This window comes from Pteronotus mesoamericanus, unplaced genomic scaffold (assembly GCF_021234165.1).
Source record: "Pteronotus mesoamericanus isolate MK-2021 breed Mesoamerican mustached bat unplaced genomic scaffold, CSHL_Meso_final contig_221, whole genome shotgun sequence".
Classification (NCBI taxonomy): domain Eukaryota; kingdom Metazoa; phylum Chordata; class Mammalia; order Chiroptera; family Mormoopidae; genus Pteronotus; species Pteronotus mesoamericanus.
In genome coordinates, this window is record NW_026555092.1 from 16,039,417 (window position 1) to 16,055,218 (window position 15,802).

Below are 15,802 nucleotides of genomic sequence, written 5' to 3' on the forward strand. Positions count from 1 at the left end.
AAGGGGAAGGATTGAGGGAGGGAGCGGGGAAGGGGCAGGGGAAAGTGGTGGGGAAGGCACAGACAAATGTATTTGAAAAAATAAAAAAAAATATTCACTTCAAAAAAAGAAAAAAGAGAAAAAATAAATAAACAGACTTGTAAAAAAATAAATTAAAAAATAAAAAATAAGAAACCCTAAAAAAAAGAAAAATTAGAAAAAAATTCTTCATATACTGTGATATTAAGAAAAAATTCAGTTGTAAATTATCACTTGTACATTAAAATAGCAATAATTATTAGCATTATATAGCTCATATTTTTAAGTGTTTGTTATGTGGCAGATATTGTGCTAAGTATTTCAATAACACCATCCTCCTCAGTTTGATACCACTTAGTATGGTATTATTACCCCTTTTTACAAATAAGGAAATGATACCAGGGAGGTTGATTAACTTTCTAAAAGGTTACAGTCAGAATAAAAGGCAGGATTTGAACACAAACTATGCTTTTAACATCACTCTCTCCTCAAAACAAATAAACAAATGAAAAAGAAACCCTGTAATTGCTTCTAACATAAAATAGTCTGCTTGGGAAGAAGTACAACCAGGTGTGAATGTGAATATTCTACCCATGGAACCACTGAAGTTTATTAGCTTGATCTGGACACTGAATAAGATTAGGCATCGTTTGGGATTTAATTAGGTAAAATTAGGTTAAACAAAGGATGTTCATAGGTACTGTGTTTTAAATATTCACAGAGCTTGGAAAATACAAAAGTAATGCAGCCTTTCCTGCACATACCAATGAGAAAAAGAAGGTGAAGAAGGGAGGAAGAGAACAGGGAAGAAGAATGTTTCCCCCAGAAATGAAAACTGGAAAGTATAAAAAAGAAATATTAAATGTCCTTCTGAAAACCCATTACAAGACAGAACTCTTTCAGTGTTAGATAACAGTGTGGTTTTAATAAACCATAATTCTATGCCAATATGCACAGAAATCAAATTGAAATGTTGGGAGCAGAACTATCCCACTGCGGTCATGGAGGACAAGCTACAGGGGAGGCTGGAGGCTGGTCTGAGATGTGCCACTGATCAGCCACTCTCTTCTTACCAAGTATTCCTAGTGCCTCTCAACAGATCCTCTGCCTCCAGCTCTCCATTTAATTTGCTCCATTCAGAGGTGAGTGTGATGAGATGGTAATATTCCTCTGGGGTAATCTCCCAGAAGAGGGGCGGCAGGGAGGCAAGCGAGGCAATCACTTTCTTAAAGAGACCAATAAATCCTGTCTTGTACATGCAGCAGATGTGAACAAAGAAGATGGAGCAGATCTCTCTTGGTGATCGTCCCTCCCCCCACTCTCTCTGTAGCAATTATGCATCTCTGCACATGCACAGAGAGAAGAATCCCCAGAGAACATCACTATTTCCTTTAACAAGCAAAGCAGCTAACAGTAAGTGGCTAATGAAAATGCAGAGAAGCCATAACTACCTTTGTCTTACAGGCTGTCCTGGTAGACTTCAACTATGTAAAATGTTTACTCCTTCCAGAGGCTTACAGAGGTGTGATCCTGAGCATAGGAGAAGCTAATGCTTTTTAGAATGCTTCTGTCTCATGCTTCTTGAACAGGGAAGATTACTAATACCAATGGTGTCACATCATACTTCCTGGAAATGCAAAGTATGTTTGGACAACAGCCTGCAGTTTATTATAGATGTAAAGGGCTAGGGGTAAGCTACAGAGACAAATGACAGGCACTGAGTGAGATGAGAATAGATAAGTAGGTAGGCAGCAACTTGTGAGGAGACTCGTCTGCCATACTAAGACAGTGGTACATTACATATTGAAGCATTTGGTGTCATCCCAAAGACTATGTTAGATATTCAATATCAAGAGCTGATTTATTATTGGTATTTTACATCTATAAAGGTGTTTTAACATTTTTTTCACAGACTTTTACATACATTATTTCCAACGTCCATGCAGCTTCCATACTTACATGTTTGCTGAATTCTGATACTGATTATGAACTTATGATGCTGTGAGAAGGGTAAAACTTAGAGGCTAAAAATCTAGGAATAAATCTTGCCATTCAGAGATAACAAGATTTTGAATAAGTCTTATAACTCCTCATTGTTTCCATAAAACAGGAATAGCAATAGTACCACTTCATAAGATTACTGTAAAGACTGTATGAGATAATTATGTGAAGAGTACTTCACAAACTATAAAGAAGCAGTATAAATGAGGTGCCGGCCTTGTTAAAATTGCAGGATTAAGTTGGCAAGAAAGGATGAGATTCCTTTATTCACTCTAGTCACTTTTTGTGACACATACATTCATACACAGCCCAATAGAGGAAAACTCTCTATTTCTATTACATATAAATACAGGTTCTGACCTTTTCGAGGATCTGATTTTTGCATGGTACCATCAGCGATACCAAATAGGAAATCATTTCTCTTTAGTAAGATGGAGAAATCTAGAAGCAAAAGACAGAAAAAATTAGAAATGTGAACAAACTACTGTAGATCAAAGAAGACATACAGTGAAATTAGGTTTTTTTCAGAGGAAACCAGCACTCTGGACACCCAGGCCTTTCCAAGGGCAGTAATTTAGTTATGCTTCCAATTTCTAGGATCCTTCTCTCATCTTTGCTGAATTCAGAATCCGAATTATGTTAAAAAATGAATAGACTCTTGACAGATCTACAGACCATTAAACAATGATGGGTAAACTAGAATGTTCATTTATTAATTTACTGACAGAAATATAACAGACACATGAACTAAAATATTGTACACTGAAAACTACAAAACTGCTGAAAAATATTAAAGAAAAGATAAATGGAAAAAATCTGTGTTCATAAATTGGAAGACTAATATTGTTAAAATAATACCCAAAGTGATCTAAAGACTCAATCCCTATCAAAATACCAATGATTCCTTTTGCAGAAATATAATTTGTTATAGATGTAAAGGGCTAGGGGTAAGCTACAGAGACAAATGACAGGCACTGAGTGAGATGAGAATAGATAAGTAGGTAGGCAGCAACTTGTGAGGAGACTCGTCTGCCATACTAAGACAGTGGTATATTACATATTGAAGCATTTGGTGTCATCCTAAAGACTATGTCAGACATTCACATGGAATTTCAAAGAACCCCAAATAGTTTAAACAACCTTGAAAATGAAGAACAAATTTGGAAGAGTCACACTTCCCAATTTAAAAACTTATGACAAAGCTACAGAAAACAAAACAGTGTAATATGGACATAAGGACAGATATGTAGACAAATGGAATAGAAGAGAGGGCCCAGAAATAAACCCTAACTCATACAGTAAAATGACTTTCAACTAAAGTGCCAACACCATTCACGGGAAAAAGACACTCTTTTCAGCAGATGATGCTGGGAAACCTGGATACCCACATGCAAAAATTTTTTTATATCCACACCATATAAAAAATTAACTCAAAATGCTTCAAAGACCTAAACATAAGAGCTAAAATTATAAAACTCTTAGTAGAAAACATAAGGGAAAATCTTCATGACACCGGATTTGGCAATGATTCTTGGATATGACATCTAAAGCACAGGCAACAAAAAAAAATCCTCAAATAAATTGGAATTCATTAAAATGAAAAACATTGTGCATCAAAGGACACTATCATAAGAGTGAGCAGACAACCTACAGAATGGGAGAGAATACTGGCAGATAATATAATTGATAAGGAATTAATATCTAGAACCTATATAACTCAATAACCAAAAAATCTCAAACAACCCAATTCAAAAATGGGCAAGGGACTTGAAAAACCATTTCTCCATTTATCTTTACAGATTGTCAATAAGCACAAGAAAAGATATGCAACATCATTATTCTTTAGGGAAATGCAAATCAAAATTACAATGAGATATCACTTTACTCACATCCATTAAAAGGGGTATTATGAAAACAAACACAAATAAGTATTGGTGAAGATGTGGAGAAATTAGAATCCTTGCAAATTGCTAGTGGGAATGAAAAATGGTATGGCAGTTATGGAAAATCTCAGAAAGTTTAACAGAGAATTACCATATGCTTACCATATGATCTAGCAACTCTACTCCCAGGTATATACCAAAATAATTGAAAACAAGAACTAAAACAGGTACTTGTACACTAATGTTCATAGCAACATTATTTACAATAGCCGAAGGGGAAAAAATATCCAAGTGTCCACCAATATGAATGAGTGAATGGATAAACAAATGTGGTATATACATACAATGGAATATTATATGGCAATAAAAAGTAAGGAAATTATGATACTTGATATAACATGATGAATCTTAAAAACATTATGCTAAGTAAAATGAGCCAAAACCAAAGGGACAAATATTGTATAATTCCACTTATACTTGCTAAGTGGAACAAACAAATTCATAGAAATGGAAAGTGGAACAGAGGTTCCAGGAGCTGGGCAGGATGGGTAATGAATGGATTTATGATTTAATGAGTTCATGGTTTCCATTTGGGATGATGAAAAAGTTCGAAAAATTCATAGCAGTGAATGCTATGTAACACTGAAATGTATTTAATGAGTTAAAAGGTAAATTTTATGTTCTGTATATTTTGCTACATACAAAAAAACGAAACAGCCAACAGGTGACTCTGCTTCAGGGTTTGACAGTCTTATTCAATCAACTCCTAACGGGACTCACAGGGACTCTCCACAAATTAAGTCCTGGAGTCATAGCATTCCCTTTCCTGGGTAATCAGAGATGTAACCTCCAATCAATTTTCTTTATGACCTCCCATTTAGTATGTTTTGAGGCTGACTATCTTCTGATAAACACATCCCTTCTTTAGATAATGTTGCCATCTATATATAGCAAGTGGTACAGATGGGTTTTGGATTTGCATATTAACTCTGTCACTAGCTATGCAAATTTGGACACGTGACTAAATGTGTCTGGGCCTCAATTTATGTATCTTTTAAGTGGAAGAAAATAATAGTGTCTACTCCCAAGAGCCTGTAAGGGTTAAGTGGCATTATCTATTTTAATAAATTAATATAAATAAGTATCTGATAGATAGGGGGTACTTCCTCACCTCCCTAACTTTTTGTCATGTTACTGATCACTTAGAAGTCAGTTCTCTGTATCTTGGCTCCATCAGCATCCATACAGTCATCAACACAGTTCTCTGAGGTTTAGAGGGCCTTGTAAGTAGGCAGGGCAGGGGAGAGTAATGGGGGGAAAATGGGGACAACTGTAATTGAACAACAATAAACAAATTTTTTAAAAAGCCAATGTCCAAAACACCGAAAGCAAATGCAGACAAATTCATTTTCTGTCTATCTCACAAACCTCTCTTTACAGGACTCCATCATCCCTAAAGGCAGAGACTTTCATAGGCTTATTTTATATCCCAAACATTGCCTAGAAGAAAAAAATAACTTTCTCAATTTTTTAAAATTGAATTTTCAACAATTCTAAGTTTTTCACAACAGGATCTTGCATAAATTCCCAAGTATACAAGTTCTATTTCTATATCTGTAGTACAAAAACAGGAGTATAAACAACAAGGTAAAACAATAAGTATGGTTCCATTTCAGTGATAAGAACTTAAGGAAAATCTGTAAGGTATTACTGGGTGTGACAGTTTACCTTATTTCAAAGCCTGCTACACTATAATTGGCTTGTATTAAAAGTGCCAGAGATAAAAGAGTAAGTCCAACATCTCACCATGAAAACATTCAATAATGAAGTTGATCTAAGACAAAATTATATTATATCTATATAATATATAATGTATATAAAATGTATATAATGTATATGTATATAATATTTAATGTATAATATAATATACATTATATATTATATTATACATTATATTATATTATACATAAAAAGAAAACATCAGCCCTGACTCATGTAACTCAGTGGGTTGGGTGTCATCCTGCAAAGTGGAAGGTCACTGGTTCAATTCCTGGTGAGGGCATATGCCTGGGTTGCAGGCCAGGTCCCTGGCAGGGGGCATGTGAGAGGCAACCAAGCAATGTTTCTCTTGCACATCAATGTTTCTCCCCCTCTTTCTCTCCCTCCCTCTCTCTAAAAATAAATAAATAAATCTTTGTTTTTTAAAAGCGAAACATCGAATCACATAATGATCAGAGAATAGCATCAAATCAAAATTCATATTCCTGATTTACTCTTAGATCACACTGGTCTAGACATTCAATTTCACCTTGTCTGACTGATCTAAACTACTGCAACTACACCATGTTAGGATTACCATCAATTTAAACGTGCGTAGGTATAAAACTGGGATTAGGAGACAAAGAGAACCATAACAACAATAACAACAAAAATTGAAAGGTTACCAAAAAGTGTAAGCTAGGATCATTTTGCTAAATAAACTTTCATATTGTTAATTTATTGGAACCATCATAGAAGAAAGGGAACCAACTATATGCTAGGTTCTGTGCTAAGCACTTTAAAAACAATTTTTTTTGTTAAAGTATAATATACATAATGAAAAGTACACAGAACATAAATATGAAGCTCAATAAACTTTTACAATATGTCTCCAAACCAAGAAAGAGATCATTACTAGCATCTGAAAAACTCCTCTTGCATCAGCTCCCAGTCATTACCCAAGAGTAAACACTGTCTTGATGTCTATCATAGTAGATCAGTTTTGCCTGTTTTGAACATTATATAAATAGTTATATCACGTGTACTCTCTTTTATGTCCACTTTCTTTCACTCAACATTTTGTTTGTGAGATTCACTCATGGCGCTCCTATCAGGCATTTCATTACATAATTTAAAGCACCCAACAATTCTGGCATTTCCCATTTAGGTTTGAAAAAAACCCAAGGTTCTGAAATTAGATTAAGGAATCCAAGGTCACATGGCTACTAAATGGACAGGCTAAATTTAAAGATTGTCTCATTTCAAAGGCCACACTCTTTTAGGTTCCACTATACTTGCCTACCATATAGTTTAAAAACAACAAGAAGTCAATCCCTTCCCTAGTTTACTTATCATAGGCCATATATATGTATAGAGGTTTCACAAATATATAGCTACTATGCAACTGTAAGACATTATTATTAGCATAAAGAAGGTGCTACCTAGGGCAGTGGTTTTCAAACCTTTTTGATTGTAGTCTGCAGACTTAAATACAGGTGTTTTTTATAACATTATGCATTCCTGAAAAATCTTATATTCTGTAAAAAAGAAATGTATTAAAAATGGGCTTGTGGAAAAAGTAAAGTTAGGAACAGACTACTAAATGCCCATGGAAGTTCATATCCTTTACACACACACACACACACACACACACACACACACACACACGAGTCTAAGTCATAAAAAGGTTAAATTAAGCTCAACACTCTAAATTGAAAAGAAGAAAGGATACAATCCATTTTAGAATAATTTCCAACTAAAATGATTTTTTAAAATACAGTTATAATGCGCAATGAATAAAAGAAACCCGTAGCTATTCAGAACACTAAACTTCTAAAAGTGATTTATTTCCCCAAGGTTTCCTAGAGTGAAGATCTGAATGTCACCATCTGTAGACAGGAGCTACTTAATAAAAGCTTTTCATGGTGACAAAATTAAAATCTGAGGTCAGATTCATATGACTTTGGGGACCCATAAGAGACTCTTAACCCACTTACCACTTTGGGGACCCATAAGAGACTCTTAACCCACTTACCACTTTCTATCTGTTCATACTACCCAAGCAGACCTTTGAAAGATGTCTATGCTGCATGGTACCAGACTTCTTGAGATCAGCTTTATTCTGTTAGAGTCTAACAGGATAGAGTCCTATATAGAAAACTACCTCCTTGGAGATAAAGACCTGAAACTAGATTAAATCCTCCTGACTTAAGCCATGGAGATATTTGGAGCAATTGTTTTTTATGTACCAAGGAACAGAGAGGCAACTTAGACCTAAACTTGGCCTAGTTCATTCTTTGTCACTGAGTAGCCACTTCCTCAAGGCTTCAAATTCTTCACTTGAAAACCAGGAGAAGGCACTCACTCTATAGTGCCTTCCCAGGCAGGTCCCATATTTACTACCAACTAGCTGCATGCCTCTATTTCCTCATCATCCATCTCTACAAATGTCCGATGTCTAATTTTATAGCTTCATAAAGAATCCTGTTATTATTGAAATAAGGAGAATTTATCAAATGATATCAGTTGTTTTCCTGCGAGCTACTCAGGCAATTACCATGATAACCCACTTCTGGTTGGGAAACTTTGAAACTACCTCTTTCTTCATTACAACAATAAATGTGTCTTATGTGAATCCAAAACAGTATAGCAATCTAAAGAAAGGGTTCACTTCTCTAGAAAACTTAACTTCACTGAGGAGATATGGAATAATCTTTGAGTGGTATTAAGCTAAGGCATATCATAGACTTTTAAAATAATTATTTGGGGGTGATACAGAAAGAATACACAATAAGCATTCCAAACAGCTAAGGCAGACGAGCGGCACCATTTGCTAAGAGTTACTCAGTATTTACTAGCAATCTTTTTTGTGTTCACTACTGAGAATAATGTCTCTTTAAACAAGTCAGAAAACCTCTGTATATAATCATGGAACAAGCAGGAACAAAGACCCATTGGAGAAGAAAAATATATATATAATGTCCAGTTGCCTGGCTTTATTTCTTTTTTAATTCCAGAAATTTAGCTTTTAGGACACAAAATACCTTTCTCAACTTCCTCAGCTTTTGACCCGGCAATGTATCCCTTAATTAAAATCTACTTTAATTCTTCCTCATTTTAAGTCTCTAGGGTTCATTGGACCAGGATTAGTGGCAGATTTTATTTCAGAGAACAATTTTATATATTAGTACTAGTTCATAAAACTCCAGATATTTATTTCATCAAAATCACTGATAGGTGTCTAACCTGTGCAATACTCTTTAACACAGAACAGCGATTCATAACTTTTTTTCTACCCTGACATATCTGAGGAATACAAAACACTTTATCAGTGAGGGCAGGCTCATTGAAGGCACTGATTTTCAGCAAGAGGATAGGAAGCAGGATTAATTTGATGGAAGGGAGGTTCCACTGGGTGAAGGATTTTTGGAATCTCTGGGGGTATTTGTATAATTAGAAAAAGCACCTTCCCAGTCCATATGCTTCTTCCATTGCCCTTCCCCTCAGCTCCATGTTCTAGAGCAGTGTTGTTCAACAGAAATATAATTCGAGTCAAGTATGTCAGTTTAATTTTTCTAGTAGTCACATTTTTTAAATTTAAAAAAAGATAAAAATTATTTTAATTATGCATTCTAATTAACACAATATGTTGAAATATCATTTCAGCCAGTAATCATATATATAAAAATCAATGAAAATACTTCACATTCTTTCCTATATTGTCTTCAAAATCTGGTGTTGTATTACAGTATATCTCAATTCAGATGCCAAATTTTTATTAGAAATACTTGACCCGTATTCAAATTACATAAACTTTATAGTTGGAAATGATTCATATACTAAGTTATTCAAAACATACTTAAAATTTTTCCAGTAATTATATTAAGGATTAGTTTTTAAATTTAAATTTAATTAAAATTAAATAAGGTTTAAAATTAGTACTTCAGTCACACTATAATGCCTGGCTATCATGTTAGACAACCCATACCTAGAGGAAATAACAAAATTAAATGTTAAGTACTTATTATGTGCCAAGCACGGCTTTAAGCATTTGCACTAAATTTTTCAATTCTCACAACCCAGTAAGATAGGTATTATTATATTATCTCATTTTATTGATGAGGAAACCAGTACAGAGAGATATAATTTGCACAAAGTTACACAGTAAATTTACTAAGTTACTAATTTAGTAAACGGTGGAGCTTAGATTCAAAACAAGGTAATTTGGCCCATTTTTTTTTGTTTCTGAAGCCTGAGGTTTTTCCAGGAAAACTGGGCTATTTAGTATGCCTTAGGAGTAAACACAATCTTTTATCTATGTTTGGTTAGAGGCTCCCAGCACTGGCTGATTTTCTCCATTGTATGTCCCTGTCTTGATTACAAAGATTTTTCTCAATATAGTCCTCACTGCTCGTTAAAGAAATCCACATAACATAAGGCAAATTCTATCTGATTAAAACTCATTTAAAAGACATTCATTGTCTTTTAAAAATATGAGTAAGTACCTAGCTACTTAGCAGCACTGGAAAACAGGGAAGAGTACCATCAAAGAATCAGAAACTTTGAAGAATTTCTATAACATGTAATTTAAATAGAGCTATATAATGAAGAAAATCAATCAATCCATTGCTGACAGCCTCTAACCAAATGTAGGTAAAGGGTTGTATTTTCTCCCAGGGCATACTAAATAAATCAATTGTCCTGGGAAAAAATCCAAGCTAAGAAACAAGAAATGGGAGTTGATGGAAATTAATAAGATACTGGAGATTTTAAGACCTGTGCTAGCTAGCATCTCACTCTTAAACAAAGCTTCTAGTTGCACAGTTTGTCACAAGGCACAAAATGTACAGTATCTTATTTATTAATTTTAATGATACTTTAAAAGGAGAAAAAGGTAACAAAGACTACCATAAAGAACCTACTCTAAATGTGACATTGAAAAAAGCTTAACCAATGACTCTCAGGAAAATGCAATGGGATGAATTAAGGTTAGAAATGACCAGGTAGGAGCACAGATAGAACAGAGAGATCCAAATAATGAATAACTTAGTAAATAAAATTCTTTATAGGAACAAAGCAAAGTAAATATAAAAGGTGTAATTTAATTATAAATATTTGAAATGTATTTGCACTCTTGGCCTCCAAATTAATTTAAACATCTTTCAGAAAAGTCCTAAAGAATCACCAGAAAAATTTCAATACAGCTGGGTAGGTAGAGTAACATATAAATAGATGTTTAATATTTACAAGTAATGGTAAAGTTCAGGTGGTGAACATACAGTTTTTAATCGCAAAATCCTTTAAATTTTGTGTGTTTGAAATTTTTCACAAGTAAAAAAAAAAACTAATTTAAAATATCTCAGAGAAGCTGCTATCTCAAAGCTCAACATTGGGCAACAGTGAAAAGTTGGGTAGGATAAAACAAAGAGACTAAAAGGAAAGAACCAACATTATTTTTAGCACCTTTACATGTATGACCATTTCATCGCAACAAATCTGAAAGGCAAGTCTTATTATCTCCATTACACACACTCACCCCATCACACCACTAAGGCTCAGAGAGTACCTTAATCAGTGAATATTAAGCTTGGGATCAAAACATGCATATAGGTTTAAAAATCTTCCTAAAATCTAAATCTATCTTTATCATTCATTTTTCCACAAGTATCTAAGAAAGTGATTCTATCTCAGCTTTACCTGGAGAAGCACTTTAAATAATAAGAATATATGAAATATATTTTATAAAACATTTTTACAATATACTATACAAAATATAAATGACTTCTAGTTTCACTCCTTTATAATTTTCAAAGTTAACTGATTTACATATTATCCTATTTGTATTACAGCTATTTGTATACATCTTTTACAGTTATTTTAGTACTATAATTCCCTTGAAATTAGGATCCAGATCTGATTCATTTCTACACTATTTGTAACGATACCATGGATAGTAGTTTAATGAATGCTTACTTACCAAAAGGCTGTGATCCTCACAATAGATACATAAGGCAGGTTGGACACCTACTCACATTATCCTTATTAAACACTTGAAGAAACAACAGCAGAGTAAACTCTGATGCTATTTCTCAGTTAAAAGGCTTATTTGTTGAGCTAAGGCTCTGGTCTTTTCCTATTGCACCACTGACTCAAAGACACGAAGCCTGATTCTCCAAAGGAGCGTCTGGCAGGGTGGCCAAAGGAAAAAAGCTTTAATTAGCCCTGACTGGGCAGGGCTCAGATGACTGGGATTGTCCTGCAAAGCGAAAGGTCACCAGGTCAATTCCCGGTCAAGGCACATGCCTAGGTTGTAGGTTCAGACCCCAGGGTCAGGGCACCAAAGAAGAGGCAACAGATCAATGTTTCTCTCTTGCACAGATATCTTTCTCCCTCTCTTTTTTCCTCCCTCCCCATCTCTATAAAGTCTTTTTTTTTTTTGAAAAAGAAAAAGCTTTAGTTATATTATTTTTAAAATGTTTGGAAAACCCTAAAATATAGATCTTAATGTGAATATAAAATGTTTGTAAATGTTCTGATTTCTCTGTTTTACTGTGACAGAGTGGTAGAAGGAAAATAAAAATGATTCTTAAAAATCCTATATTTGGTTATAAGTTACCTAAAACTCAACAAAAATAGAAGTTAAAAATATAACATCTAAGATTTATATTCAGCTCATGGGAGCAATTCCATGTATATACGTTACTTCATATGATTTTCTATAACACCCAGTAAGAGATTACTATTATTCCCATTTCACTGATGAAGAAACGTCCGAGTCAGAGATTTAGTAGGTGGTTGAACTGGGATTTTAAACAATATAGGTCATGCTCTTTACAGTATACTACATTGTTACTTGCTTCCACAAAACTAACCAATAGCCTTCTGATTGACCTCTCTCTACTTCCATTCCACCATGTGTATGGCAACCAGAGTAACCTTTGTAAAATAAAAAGTCAATCATATTGCCTCTCTGTTTAAAATCCTTCAATGGATTCATGTAGCCTATAGAATGAAATCCACTAGAGTTCTTGGTATTGCATGTGTAGCCCTTCAAAACCTAAGTCCTTTAAGATTTGGCCCTATTACTTACTTTTCCAACCTCACCTACCTATTTTCTCCTCTTTACTTTCTTTCTCTAAGTTTTTCTAAATGACCTACAGTTCATTTATACAGTTCAACTCATCTATAATGAAGTTCCTTTTCCCAATATACATTCAATTTGTCAACTTACAATTCACCCTTCAAAATTTAACTCAGAAATCAATGTATCTCCTCTTTCTCAGCCTTCTTAGCACTTTTCCTTACATAATCATTTCTTCTTCTGTGCTATGTCGATATCTGTTTTTTTATAACACTTAATGCTATATTACAATTATTTGTTTATATGCCTCTACATCCTATTTGACAGTGAAGCCCTAAGGGATGTTTTATTCATGCTTACATCCCTAGGGTCTAATACACTGCCTGACAATAGTAGGTATCAGGTATATGTTTGTTGAGTTAAATTCAAATCCACTCAATTAGAAAGTACACTAGTGTGAAAAAAAGATTTTGATTTTGCAAAACATAACTGTTTCAAAAGGGGTGGGGAAAGCCTGAAAGCCTTTAACAGAACTGTGTATAACAATGGCAGTTGCCCTGAAGGTCCCTGCTAGCACTCTGTGCCCCAGCTGGGCCTCCAGAAGGTTCATTACTTTCATATTACCATTGTGGCAATTTATTAATGAGCTCAGTGCAAGCAAGATAAATTTAAATGACAGCTCTGGCAACTAACATCTCTTATTTATCACTAAGCTGGTCTCTCACTAGCAATGCCATAGATAAAACAGCATTTACAGAGTATCTTATAAGAGACCTGCAAACTCTGTGACTGGCACTAAGGGGAATCCCAAAAAGTACAGGTCCTCATTAGTATAAGGAAATAATGTGTTGTTAAAAAATAACTCAAAACTGAAAATCACAGATGTTCATTAGAAGGAATGATAAAGGACTCATTATGTAATTCATCATTTATGGGTCAAATGCCTATCCAAGGGCTAATTGAAGTGCCACTGTAGCTTTCTTGCTTCACCCAGATGGAGGCAGGTCTGACAGCACATGCATGAGAAGGAAACCAAGAACCAGTCAGTACTAGGCTTTCTAGCAAGAAGGATGGTCTGTAAAACTAAAGCCCTAACCCTCCAAAAGTTTAAAGGCTCCTTGGTCCTAGAAGAAAATATAGGCAGTAAAATCTCAGACATTGCTCCTAGCAGTATTTTATCTAATACATCTCCCCAGGTAAGGAAAACAAAAGAAAAAAACCAAACAAACGGGACTACATCAAATTAAAAAGCTTTTGTACAATGAAGGAGACCATCAACAAAATAAAAAGACAATGCAGGGAATGGGAGAACAAGAACATATTTGCAATACATCTGATAAGGGGTTGATATCCAAAATTTATAAACAAATTATGAAACTCAACACCAAAAAGCAAACAATCCAATTAAAAAATGTGCAAAGGACCTGAATAGACACTTCTCCAAAGTGGACATACAGATGGCCAATAGACATATGAAAAGATGCTCAATGTCACTAATCATCAGAGAAATGCAAATTGAAGCCACAATGAGATTATCATCTCACACCTGTCAGAATGGATATCATCAATAAATCAACAAACAAGTGCTGGCAAGGATGTGGAGAAAGGGGAACCCTTTTGCACTGTTGGTAGGAATGCAGACTGACACAACCACTATGGAAAGGAGTATGGAGATACCTCAAAAAATTAAAAACAGATCTGCCTTTTGATCCAGCAATCCCACTTCTGGGAATATATCTGAGGAAATTCAAAACCCTAATTTGAAAGAATATATGCAACCCTGTGTCCATTGCAGCATTATTTACAATTGCTAAGATACAGAAGCATCCCAAGTGTCCATCAGTTGGGTTGGCTTTAGCTCAAGCGGTTACTTCGTCATGGCAGTCACCAAGTGTCCATCAGTAGATGAGTGGATGAGACAACTATGGGACATTTACACAATTTACATAAAAAAGACGAAAATTTTACCCTTTGCGATAGCATGGATAGACCTGGAGGACATTATGCTAAGTGAAATAAGCCAGTCAGAGAAAGATAAATACCACCATATGATTTCACCTACATGTGGAATCTAATGAACTGAACTAACAAGCAAAATAGAGACAGACTCATAGATAGCAGGATGACAGCTATTGGGTGGCGGGGGAGGGCGGAGGTTAGGGGGTGGTGGGATTAAGCAAAAAGGAAAAAAGACTCAGACAACAGAGTGGTGATTGCAGGGGAGGGGAGTAAAAGGGGGTTAAATAGTAATAGAAAAAATACAATAAAAAATTTAAAAATATAAATAAAAAAAAATAAAGGCTTTTTGGTACCGAAGCATCCCTACCAATGATTTAAAGGCACTTTCCTGATATAAAGCCAAATTACAAGCTGTTCACACAACAAAAGCACTGTATTTTGCCAAGTATAATGCATACTTTTTACCCAAATTTTTGATGGAAAAACAAGAATGCCATTATACATGGGTTAATGATCACATACCACGGGTATGATAATGGGTATAACAATCCCATGTATAATGTGCACAAAAACGCCTGTGTTATGACTTTTTGATAAAATGCGCTAAACTTTACAATGCAGCTAGACACAAATATGGTTTAAAAGAAGGAATAGAAATGGCAGAAAAATCCTGTGGATACTGAAAGATACTACATATACCCACTGTCTTTCACTAATGACTACAGTACCTCCAGTTAACTGTTTTGGCTTCTTAGGGCTGCCATAACAAAGTACCATATATTGGATGTAATAAAAAACAGAAATTCATCCTCGCACAGTTCAAGAGGCTAGAAGTATGAAATAAAGACATTGCAGAGTCATGCTTTCTCTGAAATCTGCAGGAGAAGCTCCTTCCCTGCCTCTTCCAGCTTCTGTTAGCCCCAGGAAACTAATAAAGATTTTGGTACTGATGAGAGTAGGGTTCTGCTCTAACAAAAACTTAAAAATGAGGAAGTAGCTTTGGAATTGGATAAGTAGAGGACTGACAGAGAAAACCGACACTACCTTGAAGAGATGGTAGGTAGAAATATGAACATTAAAGGTGCTTCTAGTGAGGTCACAG

At 34.8% G+C, this 15,802-nt stretch overlaps 1 protein-coding gene across 1 annotated transcript in view; it reads right to left on the reverse strand.

Annotated features, from left to right (window-relative positions):
* SCMH1 (Scm polycomb group protein homolog 1) overlaps positions 1–15,802 on the reverse strand; it is a 143,814-nt gene that overhangs the window by 110,833 nt on the left and 17,179 nt on the right. The window contains exon 2 of the mRNA XM_054572061.1: positions 2,380–2,460. The gene's annotated coding sequence lies outside the window, so the exon portion shown is untranslated. The remainder of the gene's footprint in view (positions 1–2,379; positions 2,461–15,802) is intronic.